This window comes from Perca fluviatilis, chromosome 2 (genome assembly GCF_010015445.1).
Source record: "Perca fluviatilis chromosome 2, GENO_Pfluv_1.0, whole genome shotgun sequence".
Classification (NCBI taxonomy): Eukaryota; Metazoa; Chordata; class Actinopteri; order Perciformes; family Percidae; genus Perca; species Perca fluviatilis.
Window position 1 is genome coordinate 31962953 of NC_053113.1, and position 13826 is coordinate 31976778.

The following is a 13826-nucleotide window of genomic DNA, read 5'->3' on the forward strand; positions in this document are numbered from 1 at the left end:
GATTACAAACCAGTTTATTAATTGATATTTAATGAGACAGAAAGGTTACAGAAACTGTAATTGGTTGTCACCCCAAATTTGTTGGCACTATCGTTATGCATGCTGAATAAATTGCAGTTCACATTGATCACATAGTTCAAACACGATGTGATCACAAATTACACAAAGTGCTAGATAAATAATATGTAAACTGACAAAAGAATAAGTTAAAGATCTAAATGCAAATTGAGGAATCGCCCATGTAATTGCCATGTAACGTAACGCAATGTAATGTTTTAATTTACTAATCCTACCATTTATTCTGGCATGCATTTATTTATTTTAATCTTTTCATTGTTTTTTTCACTTTCTAACATCTCAATCAAAATGAGTCATACCTATATTGACATAATACTTAACCATAAGGGTGTGTGGTTATACAGATTTAAACTATACTGCTGAACAGAATCATTCCAGCCTCCCGTCATATTTATAGTTCATAGGTCAAATTAGTGAACCTCTCTCACTCTGGGACACCTGCATTATTAGTTCACTACAACCTTTTTTGTATCACCAACTTGGATCATTTTATGGAAACATCACATCATCCACCAAACATAGCAAAAAAATAGAGCTATATATTTTTCTGATCCATCGACACATTACACAGCGCTCTTCTCAAGACAATGTTAGGAAGAAGTGATGAAATACTACAAATGAAAGGTTTCAATGGAGGCCTGTTCTCCTGTAAACAACCCCGCAGAGCTGCAGGAGTGGAGCTTCACTGCCAAAAATGCTCCTTTTGTATCTGTGTGCAAAACAAAACACAAATCTATCAGCACATGTGGATTTTGAATGACGCCATGTGTTCCGCAATCCAGTAACAAGTGTGTTATTAGATATACTTGTATGTGTGTGTGGTTGAGGGAGTGTGTGTGTGAGAGAGAGAGAGAGAGAGAGAGAGAGAGAGAGAGAGAGAGAGAGACATTAACTGCTGGTGGGCAGAAAGTAGACTCTCATACTAATACAATAATATGCCTGGATATACAATAACAATTTATGAAGTTCTTCTAGGTAATATGTTGCTGCCCAATGCGGTTTGTTCGTCAGCGTAACATCAGTAGGTCGTTGATGGGGATGATGAAGTCTGATACTCACTCTGCTCCATCTTGTAAAGTACTTGAAAGCAATACTTGATTAAAAGTTCAAGTATCTTACCAGAAAATGACTGCTAAAGTCTCCTTTTAGAATATTACTTGAGTGAAAGTCTTAAAGTATCTGATATTTACTGTACTTAAGTATCAAAAGTAATTTTCTGATATTAAATGTAGGAAGTAAAAGTAAAAAAAAACAACACTTTATGGCCAAAGGCGTGTAACGTTATCTTCATCACCACTGTCGTCGGGTGGTCATCATCACCAGAGCATGCAGCAGGTGCTTCCATGACACTGTCTAAACTTTAAATACACGTATTACACTTAAAAAAAATTTTTTAATAGTATGTCTTTGTTCATATGCACAGTATGTTGCAATTTAATACAATGGGCCTCTTTTTGGATTAGCACTGGAATGCAGACACATAAATATACACCAGGTAGAACACCACCTGTATACTCCCAATCTCTACTAGTCACAACTAGTATAGTATTACTTGCTTAAGGATTAAAAATCTCTAATGTATTTATTAACTCTTTTTTTTCCCAGCTGTGAATATATGCAACCCAATATTCAAAGAGCCTAATGAGACATTTTATGTCTTTAATAGCTTTTAAAGTTTATCCATAATTATCCCCCCATCCCCACATATTTCATACTCACATGCATGGATTAAACCTTAGATCCAGCTGGAGTCCATCTATCTGTGTTTTTTAGAAATATTTGAACGGTGGGATCATATCATCTTAGTTAGCTGTCCGAAGCTGTTATTATGACAGATTTTCCAGTGCAGCCCAGGTATTGCCTGCCAGGCTCGCTATTCTCTACTGGACAGAATCAAGGCCATCATTTCTAAAATACACAGCAATTTGCCAGTAAAATAACCAGCTTCTACTAGTCATTCAAATAAATCACATTAAGCTCCTTTGACACGGCACTGGCTAGACAGTCCCTAATAAATGCTTCGAGTTAGCGCACACTCAGCAAGGGATCTAGGTTGCCACACACATATACAGACATCAGACACATTTTTACACATAAGCACGTGAACAGAGACAAGTACACACACAATCTTCCCACATCATCCTGTACGGCGTCTCTCTTGATCCCCTTAGCCTAAGCCAGTCTGCTCTGCCTCCCTCTCAACCCAAACAAGCTCACGTTTGGAGAAGAAATTAGTCCAATAAATCAAAACTGTAACCAACACCAGCACCACGCCTGTGTTTTTCTGTCCCACTGACCCCAGGAGCCCCATTAAAGAGCTCTAGTAAGGTCCAGGGAGGAAACGGGGCAGCCTGAACTCCTTCCTCTCTTCCCCGCCTGGCCCAGCACAGCACACGGCACAGCACGTTTCCCACACACTGTCGGGGTTCACCTCTAACTTCTGACCCTACAGAGGGGGGTTGGATTGGGATGGGGGGGACCACCCAGTCAGGCTTTAAGGGGGCCCCCTGGGGATGGGTGAGGGGTGTGGGTCTAAGACTTCAGGAGACAGCATTATAGGGGGTTAGGGAAGGGGAAGAAGATCAGAGACATGTATTTGGTGATGGTGGAAGGGTTGGAGTTCAGCAGAGGATAGGAAAACAGTGAAGGAGGGGTGAAAGGGGCTTTAAACGTTGTGAATATGTGTCGGGGGTCACTAAGTGCTTTACTAAATGACCAGAAGACAGACGCGGAAACAGTAAACACTCACATCTGTGAATATGTTCGTCCTGAAGCTTGTATCCCTCTTACCACACGTTGAGGGTGGGGTCTTAGTTGATTTTGCCGCTATGTATCTGAGAGATGAAGAACCTCACCGATTGAAGTCAATTACATTTGGTGCCAGAGCGTTGAGTAATAACATTGGTCCAGGAGTGAGTAGGACTGATGGAGTGAAGATAGACCGAATCTGTCCCTGGGTTGTAAATCTATCCTTTATCACCAACCAAATAATAGTCCCAGGTCATTCACTCGGGAAGGAGGGCGCCTCAATAAAGCAGCAAGATTGTGCTGACACATCATTACTGTAGTCACAGTCATTCACATCTTACCATTATTTTTACATGTAATGTAAAAATAATGGTAAGATGTGAATGACTTAAATTACATTTTACATTATTGTTGCAGGGGTAATGTTGTGAGCAGGTTATTTTGGCATCTAAGATCTGAGAGACTTTATTTTATGCAAGAAATCTTGAATGTCACCATATCTTTTTCTTGACATCAGTGTTTTTTCACTTTATCTTCTAGAAAACATTCCATAGCACATTTTTAAGGCGGGTGCTATTCTACATTTCCATATTGTAAACAAATCTCATGAAAAGACCAAAACCAGCTCTGTGTTGTACGTAGGTATGTAGACCTAAGTACGTACGCGTAGATACGGACCCTACGCCATAGCCTGACACGCACCTCCCCAGAAATCTAACTACACGTCACGGCAACCTCACCAACTGTGATTGGTTTGCTTGGCCGTGGCTTGGTAAGGTTGCATTTCCTCCTACTCATTTCCGGGTTCCCTTCTCCGTGAACGACATGAAACCACCCTGTCTGTTGCCTATTGGTTACTGCAGACATACATCTTTTAAATGGGTCACAAATATGTAGTTTAATTTTTTTTAAAAGCTCAGTATTCTCCTAAAACCCTTACTTCTACTCTCCCTACTCAAACAGCAGTAAAAAGTGCATTAGTATTAGTAGTGTTTATATTATGCTGTATCAGGCTTTTATTTTTCCAGTATTATGCATGTTCATTATAGCTACACATGGAGAATGCAGTGAGCTGTAGAAGCCCTAGCCATAAAATAGCAGAAATGATTGTTAACTGTCTTATGATGCCATACAATGATCTTTTATTTTATTTATTTATATATTTTTTTAAATCAGAGCCCGCATACAGCTACATTGTGCCGTGCTGTGTTTGGTGTATGAGTGTGGCAGGTCAGCGGTGGACAAAGCATTACAGATAACACGCACACAGAAGGGGAAGAGAGCAACAGGCAAACATGGTAATAAAGAAAGAGTGACAGTGGAAACAGAGCAACAAAGAGCGTGAACAAAAAGAGATGTGACAGGGCCGGCGCAGGAATGTGCCGGCAGGTAGTGCAGGGGCCCAGGAAGCAGGGAGACATGGGAAAACATGGAGGGGGAACAATGGCAACGGTGTGTGTGTGTGTGTGTGTGTGTGTGTGTGTTTGGGTTAGGAGGTGGGGTGTAGCAGAGCCCAGGGGTAGATCAGTTTACCCACCACCACTTACCTGCTCAGCACCGCACTCATGCTGGGAGCAGGCCTCAAAGGGAAACGCAACAATGGCTGCTATTCATATCAGCACATGACTGTGTGTTTGTGTGTTTGCGTGTGTGCGTGTATTTGTCTGCAACAACAGACATGAGCTGTTGATAATTGATGCAAAGATAAGGTGGGAAGGAAATCTTTCAGACTTTTGTCAGTTGCATTCTAAAATAAGCACATATGTTTGAATTACCTATGTGGTTTTTATGAACTCTAAAAAAGTTTAAATAAAAAAAAAAAAAAATGGATTTCTGCTGTGCAATAACTCCTTCAAATAAGCTGCTCTCGCTGCTATTTAATTACACCAAATCAGCAAGGGTATTAACACATTTTCTGGCACTGATACAGAGAGAAGATTATGTAGGATGTGTGGTGGAGGTATTCATTAGCTATATTACATACAGACATCTCATTTAAACATGCAGGTAACGATCAGGTACAAGGTTAATTGGCTTATATTACATGAATACATGTGAGCGAAACATTTTGGTTTCAGCAATTTAAGTTGTTTTAGGGAATCAACACAATGGGGGATTTTCTTGGAAAAACAAGGGGGATTTTGGTGAACAGTCTGACAGCAGAGATATATTGTGTTTCTAAAAAAAATGTCTCTCTCATATTTAAGGCAGAGTTGATTTAGATGTTCTTGTATGAGGACTGCTTGTACTGTATAAAACATGCCAAGCTTCAAAATCCCCCTAAACAAATGTTTTGGCCCTTGTCTTGTGCTTGTAAACTCTCCAACTCACAAAAAAGCTAAAATGTCATCCTTACAACCAGACTGGGAAAGCATCAAAGTCATATACTGTACTTTAGGAAGGTTTTGAGGTACTTGTACATGAGTATTTCCATTTTATGCTACTTTATGTTGCTATTCTACTACATTTCAAATGGTGCTTTTTGCTCCACGAGTTGGGGAAGTCGTTCTTACTTCTTACTATCAATCTTCTCATCTAACTCTTGGCAAGAAAGCAAATAAGCTTACGTCCCAAAATGTCAAATGTTCTGTATAATGAGTCCTAGCTTTTGATACAATACACTGTATGGCCAAAGGTATTTAGACACTCATGTCCACATACGCTGATATTTTTCTGACTGTAGTGTGCCTCCAACACAGTTTGGGGAAGGCCCTGTCCCATTTCAGCACAACGATGCTTCCGAGCACAAAGCCAGGTCCATAATGAAATGGTTTTCCCAGTTTGGTTTGGAAGAACTTCACTGGCCTGCACAGACCCATGACCTCAATGTCAGCCAACACCTTTGGGATAAATTGCAAGCCAAGCCTTCTCACCCAACATCACTGTCACTAATTCTTTTGTGGCTGAATGGGAGCAAAAACCTGCAGCCAGGCTCCATAAGCCTGTGGAAAGCCTTTTCAGAAAAGCAGAAAAGCAGCATTAATCACCTTGATTTTAAAATGAGATGTTCAACAATCATGTAAGGGTATAATGATTGGGTGTCCATATACTTTTGGCCTTGTTTTCCTGGGTACTTCTGAACTTTTACTTTGGAAAAATATAAATTCAGAACTTTTACACAACATAAATATTTATATTGCTACTTTCACTTGATCAAATGATCTGATCATGTTTTCCCACCACTGATTGGGACAAATTAAGAATATGTGCATGTTTGTGTGAGAGGGAGAAACAAGAAAAGATGTGTGTCAAAGGTGGCAGATGTTGGGAGTGCAACCTGAGACAAGCTCTGGTTTTCTCCCAAGTGACAGAAGACATGGGTCACAGTGAAAAAAAAACAAGTGGCCCACAGCAGCTGGGGAACATGGTATGTGTGTGTGTTGTTTCAATAGTTTCATACGAGCATATGTTACGTATGTTGCATACATGTGTGACATATGATAGTGCGCAGGGCAGATGCCTGAAGCAGAGATAGACAGTTGTCTTTTTCCAGTTTGTTCCCACGCTAAATCTGTGAGCATGATGTACACAAGTTTAAAAATCAGATGCAAGTAGGTCAAGAAATTTGGTTGTCACAAATGGATAATCAATGCACTGGTCTCTTCATAAGCACCAATCAAATGTCAGGAATTCTAACAAAATGGAGTGAAAAAGTTCACAACATCTTGCATAACACTGATAGTGCTGTACAAGCACAATAATGCAGATTCACGCTGCCCCGAGCACACTGCTTGAATGTAAACATGAAATTACACTCCTACATCTGTCCCTTCCTGTCTCCCTGTTTGTGTGTGCATCCGTCAACACGTGCCTGGGATTTGTGTGTTTCCACAAATGCAAAGTCTGCGTGTCCTGTTAGAGGAGATCACGCTGCAAACAGGAAGGTGCTGAAGAAAACTACATTTTCCAAACAGTGCACTGACACAGCAAGTAAACAGTGGGATTGCAAAATATGAGCCTTTCTCATAATGATACTCAGTGAACTCAGACCATATTTAAACAGAGACACAGTTTTGGCTCATATCAGACATGTGTCACTATGTGGAGCATAGGGGATTTTAAAGTGCTTTTTATTTAGTTACCACAAAATATACATTACGTACATACATTTCACTCTATGAACTTTCGTCACATGATATGAAAACTTCCAAAGAACAGAAAGTGTTGATATATCTTCAACCAGTTGCCACTGTAACATTAAGACTTCAGAGAGATGAGAGCACAGAGCCAGAAACATGAAACAATTTGCTCAGTTATATGCATGCCCTATATAGCCTTAAATCTGATATTTGGCATGAAAACTGATATGTGGTTTAAAGCCTGAGCTGTGGGATAAACCCTTGAGATTGGGCTTAGAGGGACTCTGCTCTCAGCAGTGTGACATGCCCCATATTTGCCCTCAATTGCCCAGCAGGGGTGTGTAATCTCTCTCCTCTCTCAAGCCCTCCTTGATACTCCACTCCTCTAGGAGTTGGGGGAGTGTGAAAGGGTGATGTCCTTAATATTTTTTGCGTGTAAATCTACATCCAGATTTGTTTAGTCTGAACCAGGATCAGCGATCAACACAATGTCAGGTCTCTGAAATAATCCTCAGGTGTGTGTGTGTGTGTGTGTGTGTGTGTGTGTGTGTGTGTGTGTGTGTGTGTGTCAGTGAGCTTGAATAAACAAATGGACTTGTGCAGGCATTCCAGAGCTGTGTTTATTACACGCTCCCATGATCACACTGACACACATGCCTCTCTGGTCTTATCGATACTGGAAGGGGCTCCCTCTGTTCCATAGGAGAACAAAGTCTAGTCTAATTTCAACATAATAACCAGAGAGAAAGAGAGAGAGAGAGAGAGACAGAGAGAGAGAGACAGACAGAGAGAGACAGAGAGAGCAGCCTTGTTGGGCCTATCCTCACAAACCTCTTTCATAATGGGCCTGATATTTACGGTGCTCCCTCTTACTGACTCTGACGTCAGTGCTGCAGAGATACTGACGAGGCTGAAGTGTATATTTCAAAGCAATTCTTTCTGAGGACAGTTTTACTGGGCCTGTTTCTGCTTCACTAACAGAAGATTTATGATAATGTCTCCCCCCCCATTCCTGTTCTTCTTGTCCTCAACTCTCTCCACCCAACTTTCCACACTTTTTTTTTATTTTTTAAACCTTATCTCACCTCCCACCTCCTTATCTGTCCTCTGCCCCTTCTCATCTGCTTCCCTCCCACCTTCTATCCTACTTTTTTTTTATCTCCTTTCTTTAAAACTCCCCTTTTCTCCCCCCAGCTCAGGTTGTATTGCCTGGAGTTGCACCATTGTGCCCATCATTTACTTTAAGTCTACATCCCATAGTTATACCCTCTGTCCGCAAGCCCCAGGGCTCCTGTCAATCAACAGGCAATAAAACAGCACTCATCCGACCCTGCCCACTTTCCATCAGCCCACATATACACACACATATACACACACAAAATGTTACTATGCTGCTTTTCTGACCTATTTTATCTTTAGTAATAACTTGCTGGGGTTGCATGTCTAATTCCAGGTGCAGAGATGAGACAGCATTTGTTTGCATTAGCCAGCATGTCTTAAATAGACCGTTGGCTTTATATAACATGGCAGCCTCATCCAGCAGCTTGTCGGGTCTGTTTATTTTACTATATTTATGTTACTGGGTGTTTCTAGGGTCTGATTCACTCCCCGGACAGAGGGGTCTGAAGCAGCTGCAAAGTGCTTTCATTAGATACATGTTTAAGCAAAGTCTGTTTAATACATTTCGACTTAATACATTTAAATTATGTGCAAATTCTCAAAATGCGTACAGTCAGTACAGCTCGTTTGCTTTGTGGGTTGTGTAAATCTGTTGTCTTTTGTTCGTTGAAGAGTGCGTGTGTGTGTGTGTGTGAATAAATAGTACATAACAGTGGGGCCTGGGAGGGTTATGTAAGGGGAGGGGATGGGGGGGGGGTGATGGAAGAACAGAGTAATGCATTAGGGCGGACATACAGTGCACATGCTGTGGCATGTTGGGATGAGAGAATGCCACCTCTTGTTTATGCGTCTCCGCTCCACAACTCATCAATAAGGCTCTTTGACAGAGACACTGATACACTGTGTGTCATTCGTCAACCTGCCGCTCACTCCCAACAGCTGACCCCTAAAGCCCTGCGCGCTCTCATTTGCGTCCCACCTCCATTGACAAAACAACGCCATCCATTCAAAAAACACGAACATACCGAGTATAATATTCTTGTACAGTAAATAGCATCCCACTCGTGTTTCTTGAATAACATGTAGGAGTGTCCCGTTTTTCTTTGCTTTCTGTTCCACTAACTATTATAAGTCAGCTGTGTGCTCTTATCATTTAAATAAGAGCTTACGAACCAGTTTGATACAATAAAGACACATTGTTATTCAAACAGACACACAGGTGGAACAGCAGACAGACATCCTGACGACAACACAGTTTAAACAGATGTCAGGTGTCACTTGGTTTTCCATGGCTAACAGGCTCACTCAGCGGCAACATAATACTAACGACAACAATCAGGTTACTATGGCATTTGATGCTACAATGATTTTATGCATCACTGTACAGTAGACTTACAAAATATCCAGTGTCAGGCCTTGTTAGCATGCACTCCTGCATGCTTTTTGAGTAGTGTGATATGTATTGCAGCCTTTAATCCGTCTGGATTTTGTTGTCCGATTTCCACAGTCTTTGTGTGGTGTGTGTGTGTGTGTGTGTGTGTGTGTGTGTGTGTGTGTGTGTGTGTGTGTGTGTGTGTGTGTGTGATTCAGCTCGGAGATTGGCCTGCCAGTCGAGAGTGATTCTGTCTATAGGCCCACTGAGACATCTGCAGCAGCTGGCCAACGCAGTCACCGGGCAAACATTCATTTTAGGCTACACAGAATGTCGGGACGTCCAAATGAGAGACAAGGAATGAACAGAATAAATGTGTTCTTCTCTGTGAATGAAAGAGGAGACATGAGATATGTGGGGAAGCATAACCTATTGTTAAGGCAAACAGGGAAATGAGTATAAGTATGTAATGAGATAAAGAAAGATCTGCAAACTACATAATTTGTTATAATTAAGCAAACAGAAAGGCTGTTATACCTTTTTGTTACAGGGCAATAAATAATGGATATATTCAAATTAAAGAGAGCTGAAGCAGCGCAGTGGACAGTCATGACACTGTTGCATGAAAAAGCATGAATTCATTCATGTAGTACTTCATGAACTATCAGTAATGTACTGTACAAGGATTAATGGTATCTCATGCATGACTTAATGCAGGAACTATGTTAATTAATGCATCAATTAAGGTATGTCAATCATTATTTCTGGTTCATTGATGATATTCATGTTTTCTTCATTGGTAAATCTGTAGTAAAAGTGACTAATAACTAAATAACGTATGATTTTTACTTTTCACTAACTTCTGAGTGTCTGTACACCTGAAACTTTTATTGACAAATTGTTTTTATCTGAGGGGTCACAAAGATGATTAATCATATCGTATTTATCAATGTTATAGATGGACCAGGTCAGCACTTTATTTGAAGGGCCACAAACATGATGAAGTAATAAAGTAATGTTTAGGTAATCATGATGACAACACTACAATTCAGTTTGTTTTAGTCACTTTAACTACAGACATACCAATGAAGAAGACATCATCATCAATGAATCAGAAATCATGTGATTGACATACCTTAATGCAGTGGTTCCCAACCTTTTTTCCTTGGCGCCCCCCCTACTCATGTCTAAGAAAAGCTGAGCCCCCCCACCCTGAAACTGAAGTTGAGGTAACTCTCGAGATAGAGCCTTACTTTCTTTTTTGATACAGAGCAGTTATCAGCACTGTTACGTTTCTCTGCCATGTTTTATTCATAAAATAGTGATGCTGTGGCAGCAGGAAAAACGAGGATACAACATATAATTTTCATACAGACTTTTGTATACATTATATATTCTAGTGTATTATCATAATTTGTTTAACATGTGCAAATATTTTTTTTTTTACCTCAACCTCAAACCAGATAAAGACTTGCCCCCCCTGTGATCTTTGCAGCCCCCCCCCTGGGGGTGCCCGGACCCCAGGTTGGGAACCACTGCCTTAATGGATGCATTAATTAATGTATTATTCCTGCATTAAGTCATGCATGAGATATTATTAATCATGGTACATTACTGATAGTTCATGAAGTACTACATGAATGTTTCCATGCTTTTTCATGCCTGAAGTCATGCGTTCATGATAATTAATGTACCCTTAATATAAAGTGTTACCAAATATGTATGCTCTTTCAATACAATATCTGCTTGTAGCAAAGCATGATTAAGGTTTTTTATGGTTATGTGTAAGCACTGAAATCACTTGGTTAAGGGAAAGGAAAGATTGTGGACTTAAATACTGAAAATGTCAGTGACTTGAGGCACGAGACAAGCAATTCCTATATTCAAACATTGCCACTGAACATAATCCAGGCAGCAAAGTTTCTCTCAAAACATCGTTGGCAAAAAAAAAAAAAACATCATTCCCAGGAGAGATGATTGGTTTCAGTACGTGAAATGTACTCTGATAAACCTCTCACGTAAACTGCAAGATCACACAATTTCAAATGTCTACACAGTAGAAGTCATCAGACATCACTTCCAGTTCACCACAACTATGCAGGACAAAGATAATGGTAGGTTGGGGGAGAAGACAGAATTCAATGAAATTCAGAGAAAGCCAGAACAAGAAAGGAGAGAGAAAGAAAGCGAGAGAGAGAACATGAAGATTGAAAAGATGGATAGATTATTTGATCTAGAAGAATGTACTGTGAACGATGTATGATTACAGAGCAGTTGTTCACGCTGGTTTGAAAAAGGAAGAGTTGTGTTTGAGCCGTGACATTAACTGGCCTGAGGGACTTCTCCCTGCTCCCCACGCTCAAGTAAGTGACAGGCATCCACTGTGTGTTTCAGCAGAGACAAATACTGTAAAAGTGCACCATACACACACACTGCTGAAAATACAAGTGAGGAGGTATGTGCATTTGGAGGAATACAGGAAAATGTACAAGTTCCAGGTCCAAGCACTGTGTGTGTGTGTGTGTGTGTGTGTGTGTGTGTGTGTGTGTGTGTGTGTGTGTGTGTGTGTGTGTGTGTGTGTGTGTGTGTGTGTGTGTGTGTGTCAACAGTCATCAGCCTCAGTCAATCTGGCGAATTGAGTGACAGATACAAACTGTTGCTGCTGGCTGTCTAATCCAGGGCTCAGCCCCCTGCGTCCCACTGTAGTATTCATATTCAGCAGCAGACCTGACGTGGGAACAGATTCCATGTCAGTGTACTAGATTTACGTCAGACGGATCACCACTAACTCCCCAGTCTTTCTTGGGCACACAGAAACATGAAAACACGCGCACACGCACGCATGCACGCAGACAGAGAGAGTGGTTGTTCCTACAAGTCCTCCGTCGACTGGCAGCTCTGAGACGCCATGGGTCTATATTTCAAAGGCCAAGGTCAGAGCGGCCTGCATTCACCAGGAAGTTACACAGTAATAAGACCAATTAGGAGGCTGCCGCAAGGAGGTATTCATTCATTCTCTTTCTCCGTCTCCCCCCTCTGTCTCCACGGAATAAAGCCTCACTTTGTCCTCGGAAATTATCCACATTTTTACAAAAACCTTAAAAACAATAAATACAGCTTCTCCTTGAATTTGGCTTTTGGCTGCAGCCGTCATAGGACCCTTTTTTCCCCACATCCGGGCAAAATTGCAGCGCTTTCGATTTGACCTCTCGGTTTTACTCACATCACACTCCCTCACCGTCTCCTCCGCTCCATCTCTCCCTCCCTCTGTCTGTCTTTCCCAAGTTTCTGTATCCAGTTCTCTCCCCTCTCCCTCCCTTCTTGTCTGACTTGGTTCACTCCCATCAGCCCAGTGAGACTGCACACACAAAAAAACACACACACACACACACACACACACACACACACACACACACACACACACACACACACACACACACACACACACACACACACACACACACACACACCTGTATCCATTAACAACCATCTGTGCTGTTCAACCTTGACTGACAAAATGAACCTCTACATACTCACTTCATCAAACAGTGATGACAAATGCAAAATACTAGCAGCAGAGTAGTATATTCAAACTTGTCTAAGTTATGTAGATGTAATTAGTTTTAGAGTGTCTTCTGTGGCTCTGGAGGTAGGTAAAGTCCAGTGAAAGATGCCACTGTGTTGCATTGTGGGAAGTGGAGGAGCGAGAGTATGTGGAGCGTGGAGCGTAATAAAAGTCTCAATACAAGTCTCAGAATCTGCGGCCATTCTTTTTTCAATCTGTCTCTTGTGACCACATTATTTAACGTGCTAGACTGCCCGTTTAAGTTTCGTAATGAGAAGCCAAATTAAACTTGTCAATTTTTATTTACCAGAACACCATGTCATATTATTAAACTGTAGGTATTTAGACTTAGTGAAATCCTGCAGCGGGTCTTTGTTCTCATTCTTCTGGTGGTGAAAGCAGCTTTGCTGCTGACACACACCAGACGTCATGACCCCGTTCCCAAAACCCTCTCCCTGTTCTTAACAACTCAGCTCTTCCTGATGTTTTGTTGGCTGACGCTCTGCATGCAGACCAACAAAGAAAAGAATTAACGGCCCAAACTGAAAAGGAATCGGACAAAAACACCTCAGTCAAAAGCATCAAAGCCATTTTCTGAATTGAATAGCGAAGCTTGGATGGTGGTTTGCCTACCTTTCAGTGGTGCACTCTGAGATAAGCCTTAGATACATACAGAGATGAAAGCAAATGGATGATGTGGATTCATATTGCCCAGTGGCATCACAAAGCGACTGTGCTCTTATAAACTTTACTGGAAGTGACTGGATACATTCATAATGTTGCTAGAAAAAAGAAGCACCTGGAGAAATGTTACATTAAGACCAATTTCTTTAAATATTTTGTAAAGCAAAACTGACACTCACTT